General features: G+C 38.8%; 1 long non-coding RNA gene across 1 annotated transcript in view; it reads right to left on the bottom strand.

The window, feature by feature from the left end:
• The window catches only part of LOC109202267 (uncharacterized), a 712,495-nt gene that overhangs the window by 519,645 nt on the left and 179,789 nt on the right, over positions 1-13,061 (bottom strand). The window lies entirely within an intron of this gene.

Genomic DNA, 13,061 nt, shown 5'->3' with positions numbered 1-13,061 from the left:
CCATAATGAAACAGATGTAAATGTAGTTTGGAGTCGGCATTTAGTGTCAAGGCTATGGACCTGTCACTCCATAAAAGAGCACACAAAGCTCAATATAGCAAAGTCTGGGGGTAGCACTTCCACAGGAAGCCAGTGTGCTTTTAACTGCTTGTCTGATAATGAGATTGAATCTCTCTTTCCAGTCAAATAATTGCAGCAAGCTCCAACACAGAAAATCCCATCATGGCCCAATTTTTGCAGCAATTGACCAAGTGAGGATACGTAAGTAAGTAAGGCATTGTTTCAGTTTCTAGCTAAAATCCAGTTCATGTCTTTTGAAAATACACAAAATTCAAATGAAAAAAATCCTTGGAGCCTGATTCTCCTTAACCAAAAAGACAGGATATGGAAGTAACTCTGTTCTGTATAGCCACTGTTTGCCCCTACAGCAGCAACATTAAGTGATTGCAATAGCAGAGATTTCATGCGAGCAGTGCAGCAGGAGGCATGAGAAATCAAGACAGAAGACAGAGTAGTGAGAGGTTCAAAACATGTCCCAGCACAAAGCGTACATTGGATATATAATGCAGCAAACATTGTTTGTCATGTGAGCACGGCAGCAAATGACATTCATCATCCTAAACTAGTCAGAGGCTTTTGGTCAGCTTAAGTACGTGGGACAGAATAATGTGAATGTAGAGTATGTAAAGCATTTATTGTCATTGTGTTGGTGGTAACATCATCACTCCTTGCAGCATTTTTAATGTCCCTTCAGAGCTTGTGTTGGGCTTGTAGCCAATGCCAAATGTGAAACCATTTACAGTATATGTGCTTGCAGCTCAGCCATTTGATCCTTTTCCTTAGCGAGTATACTGCAAACACACACCACTATTGGTGGTTAAACACTAATCACAGTATTACTGTTTCCTTCTGAGAACCAAGTATAACTCCAGGGTTTTGGATTTGGTACTTTATAATATACTATCTTGTCATTGACACTCAAGGTAGGGTTAGGTCTTCATCACCATGCTAGCACACAAAAACAAAGACAGCAGCTTATACTAAAAACACCTATGGCCAAATTGGACTCAGTTCAATTCAATTCAGTTCAATTCAGTTTTATTTATACAGCACCAAATCACAACAACAGGCACTTTATATTGAAAGTTAGCTCATACAGTAATACATACAGAGAAAAACCCAACAATCATATGACCCCCTATGAGCAAGTAGGCCCGCAGAGTGAGAGCGAAGTGCTCTAATAGGGTGATATGGTACTACAAGGTCATTAAGATAAGATGGGGCCTGATTATTTAAGACCTTGTATGTGAGGAGCAGGATTTTGAGTTCAATTCTGGATTTAACAGGAAGCCAATGAAGGGAAGCCAAAACAGGAGAAATATGCTCTCTCTTTCTAGTCGCTGTCAGGACTCTTGCTGCAGCATTTTGGATTAACTGAAGGCTTTTCCAGGTGTTTTTAGGACTTCCTGATAATAATGAATTACAGTAGTGCATCCTAGAAGTAATAAATGCATGAACTAGATTTTCAGCGTCACTCTGAGACAGGATATTTCTAATTTTAGAGATATTGCACAAATGGAAGAAAGCAGTCCTACATAGTTATTTAATATGCACATTGAAGGACATGTCTTGGTCAAAAATGACTCCAAGGTTCCTCACAGTGTTACTGGAGGCCAATGTAATGCCATCCAGTGTGAGAATATGGTTAGATACCATATTTCTAAGATTTTCAGGGCCGAGTACAACAGGATTGTGAACACTCAGTTATTAACCCAACCTGAATGTCTGGAGGAAATCTGAGCACCAAAGAGCATGCAAACATCTGACAGAAAGCCAAACCTAAAATGTTCTTGCTAACTGTAACAATTTGCTTCCCAACACATACAAAAATTGTAAAAACTGTAAAATTTTGAATAATGGTACCAAATGAGCAGCATGGTGGTACTGGTGAGCATTGTTACCCCACATCAAAAAGGTCCTAGTTTTAAATCCCCAAAATTTCTGGAACATTTCTTTGTGGTGTTTACATGTTCTCCCCCCAAATTTTTATGGATTTTTTCTGGGTACTCCTGCTTCCTCCCACTGACTGAAACAAACTGGTGATTCTAAATTGGCTGGGATAGGCTCAAATCCCCCCACAACCCGAATTAGAAACGCAGTAGAAAATGCATGGATAGTGCCTCAACATAGAGTAAAATGCTCAAAGACGTATGTATCCATGCATTTATTTATTTTTTTAGATTTCTTGGTTCATTAGCATTGTGCAAGAAAACAAGAATATTTTATCTTTAGTTTTACTGCAGTGGTTATGACTATATCAAATTTATAAACATATAAATAAAAGTCATGTTTGCTCATGTAAGTAAGCAGTGGTGTAGCAGACGTGTTAGTTGTCGTGATGGCACAGATATGAGATAAGCAACGCTGACAGCTCCAGTCTAGCAGAGGTAGTAGCAGTTCAGAAGTCACCTCCAGGGCTCCAACAAACACAGTGAAAATGGTAATCTGTTTTTCCTCCCTGCCAACTTGGCCAAGGCTCCCAGTAGTATGCATGCTCTCCAGTGAAATTACTATCAGAAAAGGATTTTTGTTTTTTTCATGAGAAAGATGCTGATATGTTGTTGCCGATTGCAGTTTACTTTGCAATGGGAAACATCATAGATGTGAACATTTCCAATTTGTTTCACTTGTAAGGTTATAAATACATATTAGGACATAATAAAAAAAAATAGCCCTTGTCATGTCTTAAAATGGGGTAAACACAGCCTCGGATTAACACCATGTTATTATTTATTTAACAAAAACGAAGCCAAAATTCCAAAGTATTGAATGAAAAACTAAATACACTTAACAATTCAAAACCTAGAACCACCTTTAGTAACAATAACTTGAAGTACTCTCTTTCTGGATATCTTTATCTTGTTTACTCTTGGTGAGGTTTTAATTGCATTTATTTATGCAAAGCTCTTTTAAGGTCTTGATGCATGCTCAATCATCCAGGTTAGTAAATCCCCAAAAGTTGATTCTGTTCATCTAGACGTAGCGTTTTTAGTGGGAGAAACGTTTCGTCACTCATCCACTGAAACTAGCACCACTGAAGGGACAATGGGCTGGGAGGTCAGTTCCTTGATCATTAATATGCAAATTCTCATGACCACTGATCAACAACCACTAATCAAAGCCCACTGACCAATGGCCATGAGTACCATTCACAGAGAGTTGGGAAATCTCTGCAATCACAGCATTGTAAGATGGCGAAAGATGTACCCTTAGGCCCCTCCTCGATTCAGAGATGGTCTTTCCCTTTTCATGTAAATGGCCTCCTTGACTCCGCCCTCAAACCAGTGTCCCTCCCTGTCCAGGATGTGTACATCCTCATCATTGAAAGAGTGTCCACTGGCCCGTAGGTGTAAATAGACTGCAGAGTCCTGGCCTGACGAGGTTGCTCTTCTGTGTTGTGCCATCCGCTTCGCCAGAGGTTGTTTGGTTTCCCCGATGTATAAATCCTGGCAATCCTCCTGGCGCTTAACAGCGTACACTATGTTACTCTGCTTGTGTCGGGGGACCCGATCCTGGGGTGGACCAGTTTCTGGCGCAGCGTGTTTTGGGGTTTAAAAGCCACAGAGACCCGGTATTTAAAAAAAATGCGTCCCAGCTGTTCCGACACATACGGGATCACTACGGGTTTTCGCTTAGGCAGCAGTTGTCCTTCTCTCCTGGATCGGCTGGAGCTTTCTTTAGGTGGCTTCCCAGCTTTGACAAATGTCCAGCTGGGATAACCACATTTACTCATTGTTCCTTCAGTAGTGCTAGTTTCAGTCATTATGCAATGTACTGTTTATAAGATTGGGGAAACCTGGAGTCAGCTGAGACTGAAGAAGTCACTTGGATGAGTGACGAAACGTTTCTCCCACTGAAAACGCTACGTCCAGATGAACAGAATCAACTTTTGGGGACTCTTTTAAGGTCCCACAACAACATTGCTTCTTCACCCTTTGCTAGGGTTAAAAGGGTTCATCTGATTTGTGGGGGTTTTTTTTCTCTAACTCTCTAAATCAACTTGACTGGACTGTTGTTGTGAATTGATGCTGTATAAATAAAATTGAATTGAACTGAATTGGAGGATATGATTCATAACAGCTGAGGTTTACATTAAATTAACAGCCTCTTTTATTTGATATGCAAAAGATAGTTTTAGCCTTATTTACAACATTAGGCAATCTGAGAAACAGGAGAAAAAATACATTCAAACTAGTTTAAATCTGTCAATTTCATAAAAGCTCAGAAAGTGCAAGATTTTAAGTTTTAAGTTTGAAAAATTAGACATATTGATGCTCATCAGAGAAAAACAAGGGCTTTAGACAGACTTTAAAAACTATAGACCCTCCTACTAGCTCCTCCTCAAAATTAGAGGGATCTTTCAACTAATTGTTTGGCCAGTAGATGATCATCAGAACATAACCTGCTCTGTAACATTAAGTTACCATCAAACAGTAAGAGCGCAACCTCACTAAGCCTTTAATTCTGCTTATAGGCCTCAAGTCACATTTTTTTATGATTTTGTAAACAACAGGAAATGATGGTTATCCCACTGATGGGGGCAGTGAAAATGCGTCAATGCAATTTCAGTATTCTGTTGTTTATTTGGGGTGATATGTTTAATATTTTCGTCTATTAGACATAAACTGAGGTTTTAAAGGCTATCTCGTGTACACTGCCAAACATCTCCTTCCTGTATTACCCTGAATCAGTGCTGAATCAGGATATTAGTGAGTCTTCTGTTCACCTTAACAAACAGTGTGCTGATAGCATATCAACTCCCAGCAGAGAGAGACAGACAGACAGGCAGCAAGAGAGCAAATGCCCTTATCGCTGCCTGCCATATGATAGGATTAGCTGGAGTGTTGGTTAACAAAGCATTAATGAACAGTTTTAATTGCCTGCATGAATTCCCTGCCAAGCACCCTGAACTACACACAAATGCACACATCATACAGATAACAACACAGGGTTGTGATGTGTTTTGTCCCATCTGAAATTGTGTCCAAGTGATAGAAAATTTGCATTCATGACTCAAGTACAGTCACAGTATTACTGCTGTCGTTCCATTCTGTTTGTATATACAGTGTGCCACAGAGCATGGGTTTGAAGGCATTCATTTAATATAACCTCCATTCACTCCTTCATGCAATGCAGACTTAATTGAAATCAATATTGAAATCAATGTTTTTGATAAGCTCCTGGTGCCATGTTACGGTGCAGCTTCTCTGCAGTCACAGGACTTCCAGCTGTCGCCTGAAACCCCTCTGATTACAGCAGGGCAGTGAACAACTTCTTCCATTTATTTTGCGCTGATAATGCTGTTATTTACCAAACTTTGCCATTTCATCTGCCTACTATTCTGCATATGAGGCATATAATCGGCAATGTCTGCAGTGACATATTTCTGCAATTTTATTTTTTATATACAGTGCTGCTTTAGTGATTTTATTATATTTTATTCTTAGGTAGTTATACGTATTTGGGTATCCAAATTTCTCCCTTTCCTCCTTCATCAGTAACACTGTGAAAGCTGTTCCCGTTAGTTAAATACCTTTCTCATTACAGACATTTTCACATGTCAAACAGTTTAGGAGGCTCAAACACAAACATCCTAAAATGGTCAGCAGCTTCTGCACTTCACCAGTCATGCTAATAATTAACTGCTGGTCTAACTGCACAGCCCAAACAGACACAGCATGCCTCTGATACGGCACTGACAGAGGAAGGCTAAAAGTATGCCACACTGCAATCAACACAAGATTTCAGCATAATCGCAGGAAAAGAATACTGAACTTGAGATAAATATTTCAGATTGTCGGATGACTAAATACAGTCTGGCATCATGAAATGGCTTATCAGCAGCACGATAGTTGAATTTTGCATGTTTTCTCAATTCCTTGGAAGAAGGTTCTTGGTTCGAACCTGTTGGCTGGCTGGGCAGGCAAGGCCTCTTTGTTTGCATGTTCTCTTGCTTTATGGTTGCCTTTGTGGGTTCTCTCCGGGTACTCCAACTTCCTCCTACAGTCCAAAGACAGGCATGTTAAGCTGATGACTTTTAACTGGCTGAAAGTATGAATAACCAAACAGTATTGTTCCAGATAGATAGCTAGATGGATGGATAGATAATTTAGTGATCCCACAAGGGAAATTATAAGCAATGATGGAAAGGAATGGATGGATACACAGATGCATGCAGTCACTTCTGGCAGCTAACCATCAGAAATACATTTCCTATCCAGACTCACATAGTTATTTTAATAGTATTAAATGACAAGATGATAGGAAATGTCTCGAGCAAATGTTTTCAGAAAAGATTCAGATTTGTGTCAAATTTTACTCATTCAAGTTCAAAAATTAATGTTTGAAGATGCACACAGTAGATTTTATCTGGATGGAAAGGATTAAAATGAGTTCATCAGAGGGACAGCTCAGATTGAGTGATTTAGAGACCGAGTTAGAGAGGCAAGGCTTAAATGGACATGTGCAGAAGAGAGATAGTAGATATATTGAACAAAGGATGTTGGGGATGGAGCTGCCAGGCAGGAAGAAAAGAGGAAGACCACAGAGGAGGTTCATGGATGTAGTGAAGGAGGACATGCAGAGGGGTTGGTGTGGGTGCAGAGAACGCTAGGGATAGAGTGAGATGGAGGCAGATGATCTACTGTGGCAACCCGTAAAAGGAACACCCAAAGTTCAAAAACAATGCTTATCCATGTGTATTTAATTGTGACAAGTGGGAAGTGAGAGACCAGTCTTACTATGAGCCTAACATTTTATTTGATAAGAATTCAGTATCAGCAGGTAGGGCTTTAAACAGAAGAACTTCTGTGTGTTGGAACAAAACAAGAAAAGAGATGGTGAATTTCTGGTGGCAGCGCCTCCCTTCTGCTCGCACAAACAAGTGAAGCGCCCCAGTAGAGAGTATCATTGCCTCAGCAGATCCTCAACCAGAGAACCCAACACATCTCTTCTAGCCTCTTAGGCCTTCTGCCATGCCACATTTATCACCAAATGTACTAGCACTGATAGCTCGACACAGAGGCAGCCCCCTTTCTTTGTGGCATTTTCTTTAATACAGTGGAGAAAACAAAAAGATACAAGGTGAAAGAAATACATGTTTTTTATGTGAGACAGTATGACATACAGATAAGGACAAGCAATTCATAATTTACATATTCTCTCATTTGAATATTCATTTTCATTCATTTTTATTGCTAAGTGATTATTCTTAAAGACATCATGTGCTAAAACCTTATGATTAGGTCTTCACTGAGTCAGAAAGCATCACCTTATTACTGAAGAGGGTTTAATTAGTGTCCCATTTACTGTCAAGAACCATTTCCTTGTCAACGCAGTGCTCTCTAACTTAGACAAATTGTTAATGTGTTTGTGTCTCTCAAGGAACATCATGTGCTTGACACAGTTTTCAGACTATTACCCATACAGCTTACATAAAAGTTCAGCTAAACTAAAGATAGCAACCTTTAAAAAAGAGAGAAATGAAGATTTTAATAAGGCAGAAGAATGAAAAGTAAATGTTTGGAAAATGGGCACCGAATGTCACCATGGGAACAGTGTGAAACCTAGATTTTGTGAAAGGTTATTGCAACACCTCAGTTTACTTTAGGAGGCACAAATGCAGGATTATGCATCTCTGTAAAAAAATAATAATTCAAGGAATAAAAATGAATTAAACGATGTTTCAAGACAATCAGTCAAACTTTATATACAACAGCAACATCTGAACTGGTTAACAATCACCATGTATTCATATTTGTGGCAATAAAAAGGTGAAAGACAGTATCAGTAACTACATTAATCTAAATTAAAGTATTTTTTGGCCAGGAAAAATCAAAATTTAAGATAATTCAATTCACAATTAAAAGAAAAAGATTAACAACTTGTACGAATGTGTGACATTCAACATTTTCATTCGAAAACCCAAATGTTAACCTCCTGATGATGTCAGATGAAAAGAAGGGACTCAGCAAAGTCACTCTTTTGGGCACCACAGATCCTCTCAGTCCAACAAGACAAGATATTTGAGCCACTTTTCTGTCATGGCTGTGTTGTACCTGTAAGTCACATTAAATGCTGAGACTATCCCAGAGTGAGTGTTTTTATAACAGAAACAAAACCACCTTATCCCATGGCTTGGTCTTAAAATTTCTGAAATGTCTCTGTTATAAGGATTCTTGTTTTTCTTACCCCTTTTTTCCTCCCTCTCCCTCACCTCACCAGACTTACCTTGTTTCCCGTTCTCACCTTTGATTGGCTTTGGAGTTTGCCCTTAATTGCGCTCACCTGTCACACATTATATAAGGACTGCACTCACTTACAGCTCACTCTTTTCACTCCCACATAGGGTGGCAGCTGAGGTGAGTTTGATTTGGTCTCCTGTGTTTAAGCGTTATTCTCAAGTTAATTATTGACTTAAAATCCAAACCTTATTTTCTTTTCAGAGTTAGCAGACCATGTGTCTTCCTTTAAGTTGAGTTATCACTGATTACAATTAAATAAACTGAGATACTGCAATAGATTGATGGCTGTTTTATTCGCATTCTGACCGGATGAGGCCATGGTGAAAACAACCTCCACCTTCCTTTGAACCTCCACATTAACATCGCTATATCTCAGAATAAATACTTTTGCTGAGAAGGAAATATATATAATACTATCCTTCAGTAAATGTCCTCAACGCTAGTGAGCAATGAGTACCTAGCAAGGATGCATCATATGCAACATCCCCAGCCACTCTTCCTCCCATTCCTTAATGCTGCTTATGCAGAGAGGAAGGAATCTGATGTCATGCCTGCCTGCCCTTGGCTGTCAAGTCTTCACACACACACATACAAGCACGCATATATACACAGACAAACGTTATTTACAGTATAATTACTCCATGACAGTTCAGATGCAAGCCCATCACTGAGTATTATCAAACAACTGAGGCGTGTAACAGTCTATAATACACAGAGAAAAATCTATGAGTTCTATTACTGAACCACACATGTGACCAGTGATATTACCAGTGTAATCCAGAGGAAAAACAGTCTTCATTGATCTGTTCTTTCTGTTTTTTTTCCTCTCTTAAATGAATCTATTCAAGATTCATAAAAAATCCTGAGGTCATGATAACAGTTAGCAGCTAGAAGGTCCCATCAAACATATTCATTATCATTCAAATTTAAGGTTACAATGCAGAAATATACCGTAAATGACAGAAACAGTTTATTTGTGTGACCTTTAAAGGGCCACAAATGCAAATCTGTGTAGAACACAAAATGATCACAAACCCTTCTCAAAAACCTGCTGTTCTATCTCTTGCTCTCTCACCATAACCTGAGCCAGCCAAGCAGAACATGCACTTGTCTTGCTTCATGCATCAATTTTAACATTGCCGAGGGGCGTATTGAGAGAGATTAGATGTAATTAGGAGGATGTTTAAGAGACAGTTGCATATTAGCATGAGTTTCACGTGGTGCTGAATGCCAAGCAAGCATCTCCTGCAGACATTTTATGTTTACAGACAGATGTTCTATAAAGCCCAACTGCCCCATAAGGAAAGGAGCTCTGATTGTACCTCTCATACAATCGGGAGGGGCAGGATAAAACTATGAAGGCATGCACATTCAACACTGGCCCCTAAGAAAACACTTTTATACTTATACTTTTATCCTGAGTTTTAGCAGATATATTTTGAAAGAAACATAAAGTAGTTATTGTGTGGATTATGTTCACTGTACTATCAACTTTTAAAGCCAGAGTAGGAATATATTATTGTGCCATTGGGTCATTGTACTCATTTTTATTGTATTCATTTCTCAACATTTCATTATTTCCAGAAAACTTACTTACATTTCCATATATACACATGTAATTTTACTCATATGACTTGTTGCACAATCAATTTTTAAGCAATAAATTTAAAAAAAAAAACCCCACCAAGATATAGTAAATATTATGCAAACTAATTGATTTTTAATTGTTTCTTTTTTATTGTCAGAAAGTTCAATGAACAGTCCATTTATTTTTATTTTTTTTTTAAAAAGGACTTTTCTGGCAATTATTTAATTGCCCGGGTTAACTAAGTGCTCTGAGTGCAACACATAGCAAAAGAAAAACAATACTGTTCTCTAAAAATTATCATTTTGTTTGTAAAATTCACCAGAACTGCTTTTACCTTGAAATAAAATATCTTTGGCTGTACATTGCCGCTGTACGCTGCCTCATGAATTGTCATTAAAAAGGCTAATTTCCCAAGTAAATCGAGCATTCCTGCTTTGTTGCACAATTAAAATCTTCATCAAAACAAACAATTTTCAGTGCGTCCATTGCCAGCTCTGACGTTTTTTTCATCTCATATGTGCATCAAGTGATTCAGACCAAAAAGCAAACAACAACAAAAAACCCACTATTAGTAAAACCATTTCTTTCCCAATCAACCAATACAACACAATCATTCTCAAATTTTTGCTAAGTGGTTATGATTGAAAAAATGATGATGTTCCCTCTAACATGTTAGCAAAGATTGTGACCAATGGAAAAGCATCAGTTTTGTTGTTGGAAATCATTCTGTGTCTGAAATTAGCGAAAGATTTACTGTTTATACAAGGCCAGTGGTGACATTTTGTTTTCTAAGAATTACTTTAAAAGTCTCACCTGAGTGAAACTCAGACTGAAACTTGAGAAGAGAGAAGAAAACAGGACTGACTCACACAGGCACACACACACACACAAAAGTAAATAGGACATGCTTCGAAGAAAAATGGCAGAGACAGATTACAGATTAAGCGTGCCACATCCAGCTCTCTAACTCCTCTTTCTGTCTCTTTTCACATGGTAAATACTTTTCTTTTCTTTGCCTGGAGAAAGTAGTGGGAAACAGTGAGTCAGACTGGAGTGCTCAGAGCTGGACTGGACTGTTAATGCTGCTCAATGAATTAAGAGTCGGTTCTGCTGGTTTACCATTTGAATGACTGGGAGGCTTGGGAAGGTGGTGAGCTCAGGACACAAAGAGATGCTTCACAGCCAAAATGCAGTTGGGTTCACATCTACATGTCTAAATATTTGCTTCCAGCAACACAGCATATATTGCATAAATAGAAAGACATTATACTGTTCAATAACACACAAAGTATTTTTGTTGTTGTTGTTCTTACATGTCTAATATCGATTTGATTGCTTGAACATCTCAATAACTTTTTTTATGTGTGAACCTTTTGGGATAAGCTTTGCTTACAAATGTTATAAATTAGCACCAATTTACCCAATTTAAAATTCACAACTTTTAACATATTGACAATTTTAAAAGCACATCAAAGGACAACCTCAAAACTGAGCGCCTATCGGAACCCAACTGAAAGTCTGGCTAGTGAGGAGATACAACAATTTACCATGTTTTTGATAGTAACTACTTAATGGCTACTATCAAAAATATTTTCTATTTTACTGTTGTTCATTGTGCAAGATCATTATAGTTGTGGTTTACATAAATTGCCTGAACTACATTTGTAGTTCAAGCAAAACCATGTCGAGGATACAAGGATAAGTGCCCTGAAATCAGTCCACAGCTGGCACTCATTCCTGGTTATATAATGTTGTATTCTTTGTACATCCTGAAGCTGATAAGAGTAAGATAAAGACGCCTCACCTTCCCATGACAACTAGTGTAATCATGATGTTTGCAATACCATTGAGGTTCTCACTTTAAACCTTCAGAGACAAGGACAGTTTCTGTGAAATGGCATAGTTGTTTTTTTGGGGGGGTTTTTTTTGCAACTATATAAGACCCAAACCCTGGCACTCCTTAAAGTTGAGTCCAGCTGCTTATCTCATTAAAGGGGTCCCTGTTCTCATAACTAACATAAAACATGTGACTGCTATTTGTTCTGTGCAGTGTTTGGCTGGGGGTAAGATGGTTGTGTGATGGAGAAAGTTTTTAAGCCTGTGAGAGCTTTGTTTCCCCAAAGGTGCTTTCAAGAGCCCTGACATCGGTGAGGTGAGCCCATCAAGCTAGTCCTGATTACAGCGAGAACTTCACTTTTTTTCACTTTGTTTTTACAGCACGTTACATCAGTTTCACAGATACCTATGAGGGTGCTATTTATACCGTCCAAATATCATATGATATGGCTTATTAAAAAGTTTTGTCTAAATTACCAGCATGGTATGAGCAAGCTTTGTGAGTTCAGGTTGTAATAATGTTAAAGACATGCACCTCTATCGTAAAAAGTCAGACTTTCTGTGCACTCTACCACTACCACAGTGATAGAAGCTGAAGATATGTGCACTGAAATGACAGTCTACATGACAGCGATGCCATTTAACTTAAAACTTAAAAGTCCACTGCAGCAGCGCTCATTGATAGGCAGCAACCTCCGGTCAGGTCAAGAGACAGGACTGATGCACCAAAATAAGCCAAATCCTTGGACGCTCCATAGAAATTCCATCTGCTCCCAGCATCTCTGTGCCAAACACCTCAAGACAACCCGAGGTTTGGTGTCCGTGCCCATATGGATGACAGCTGTTTTGGCAGCACCAGGGAAAACTACACAAGATTGGGCAGGTGGTTTTAATGGTGTGCTGTTTAAAGAATCGTTAAAAAACACAAAAACAAATCACAAAAACCGAAATTAAGCTGTTAAGGATCAGCATGACCTGAATAGCATGGAACTGTTTGCATCTGCTAATGGCCTAATTAATCACATAGGCCACTGCATGTGTCACATAGTAGAACAACAAATTCTTTTCATTTCCACATCGCACAAAATCCCCCCCCCCCACCGACCTCACTTCCTTTTCCATAGCAGGAATATCTCCAGGCAGTCTTGCAAGACAATGACACACAATTACCCAGAGTAAAAAAGCACTGTGGCACTGACAAATGTAGTTTTTACTGTGCAGGCAACACTATGTTCTCACATCAGCAGTAACTACCTCCTATTTATCTCAGCCAAGGAAAGAGAGAAAAAAAATGAAGGGAAAAGGGAGGCAGGGAAAGAGAAAGTCAGAGTGAT

The sequence above is a fragment of the Oreochromis niloticus genome, linkage group LG5 (assembly GCF_001858045.2).
Source record: "Oreochromis niloticus isolate F11D_XX linkage group LG5, O_niloticus_UMD_NMBU, whole genome shotgun sequence".
NCBI lineage: Eukaryota > Metazoa > Chordata > Actinopteri > Cichliformes > Cichlidae > Oreochromis > Oreochromis niloticus.
The sequence above is the reverse complement of the archived record's forward strand: the minus strand, read 5'-3'. Positions and strand labels throughout refer to the sequence as shown.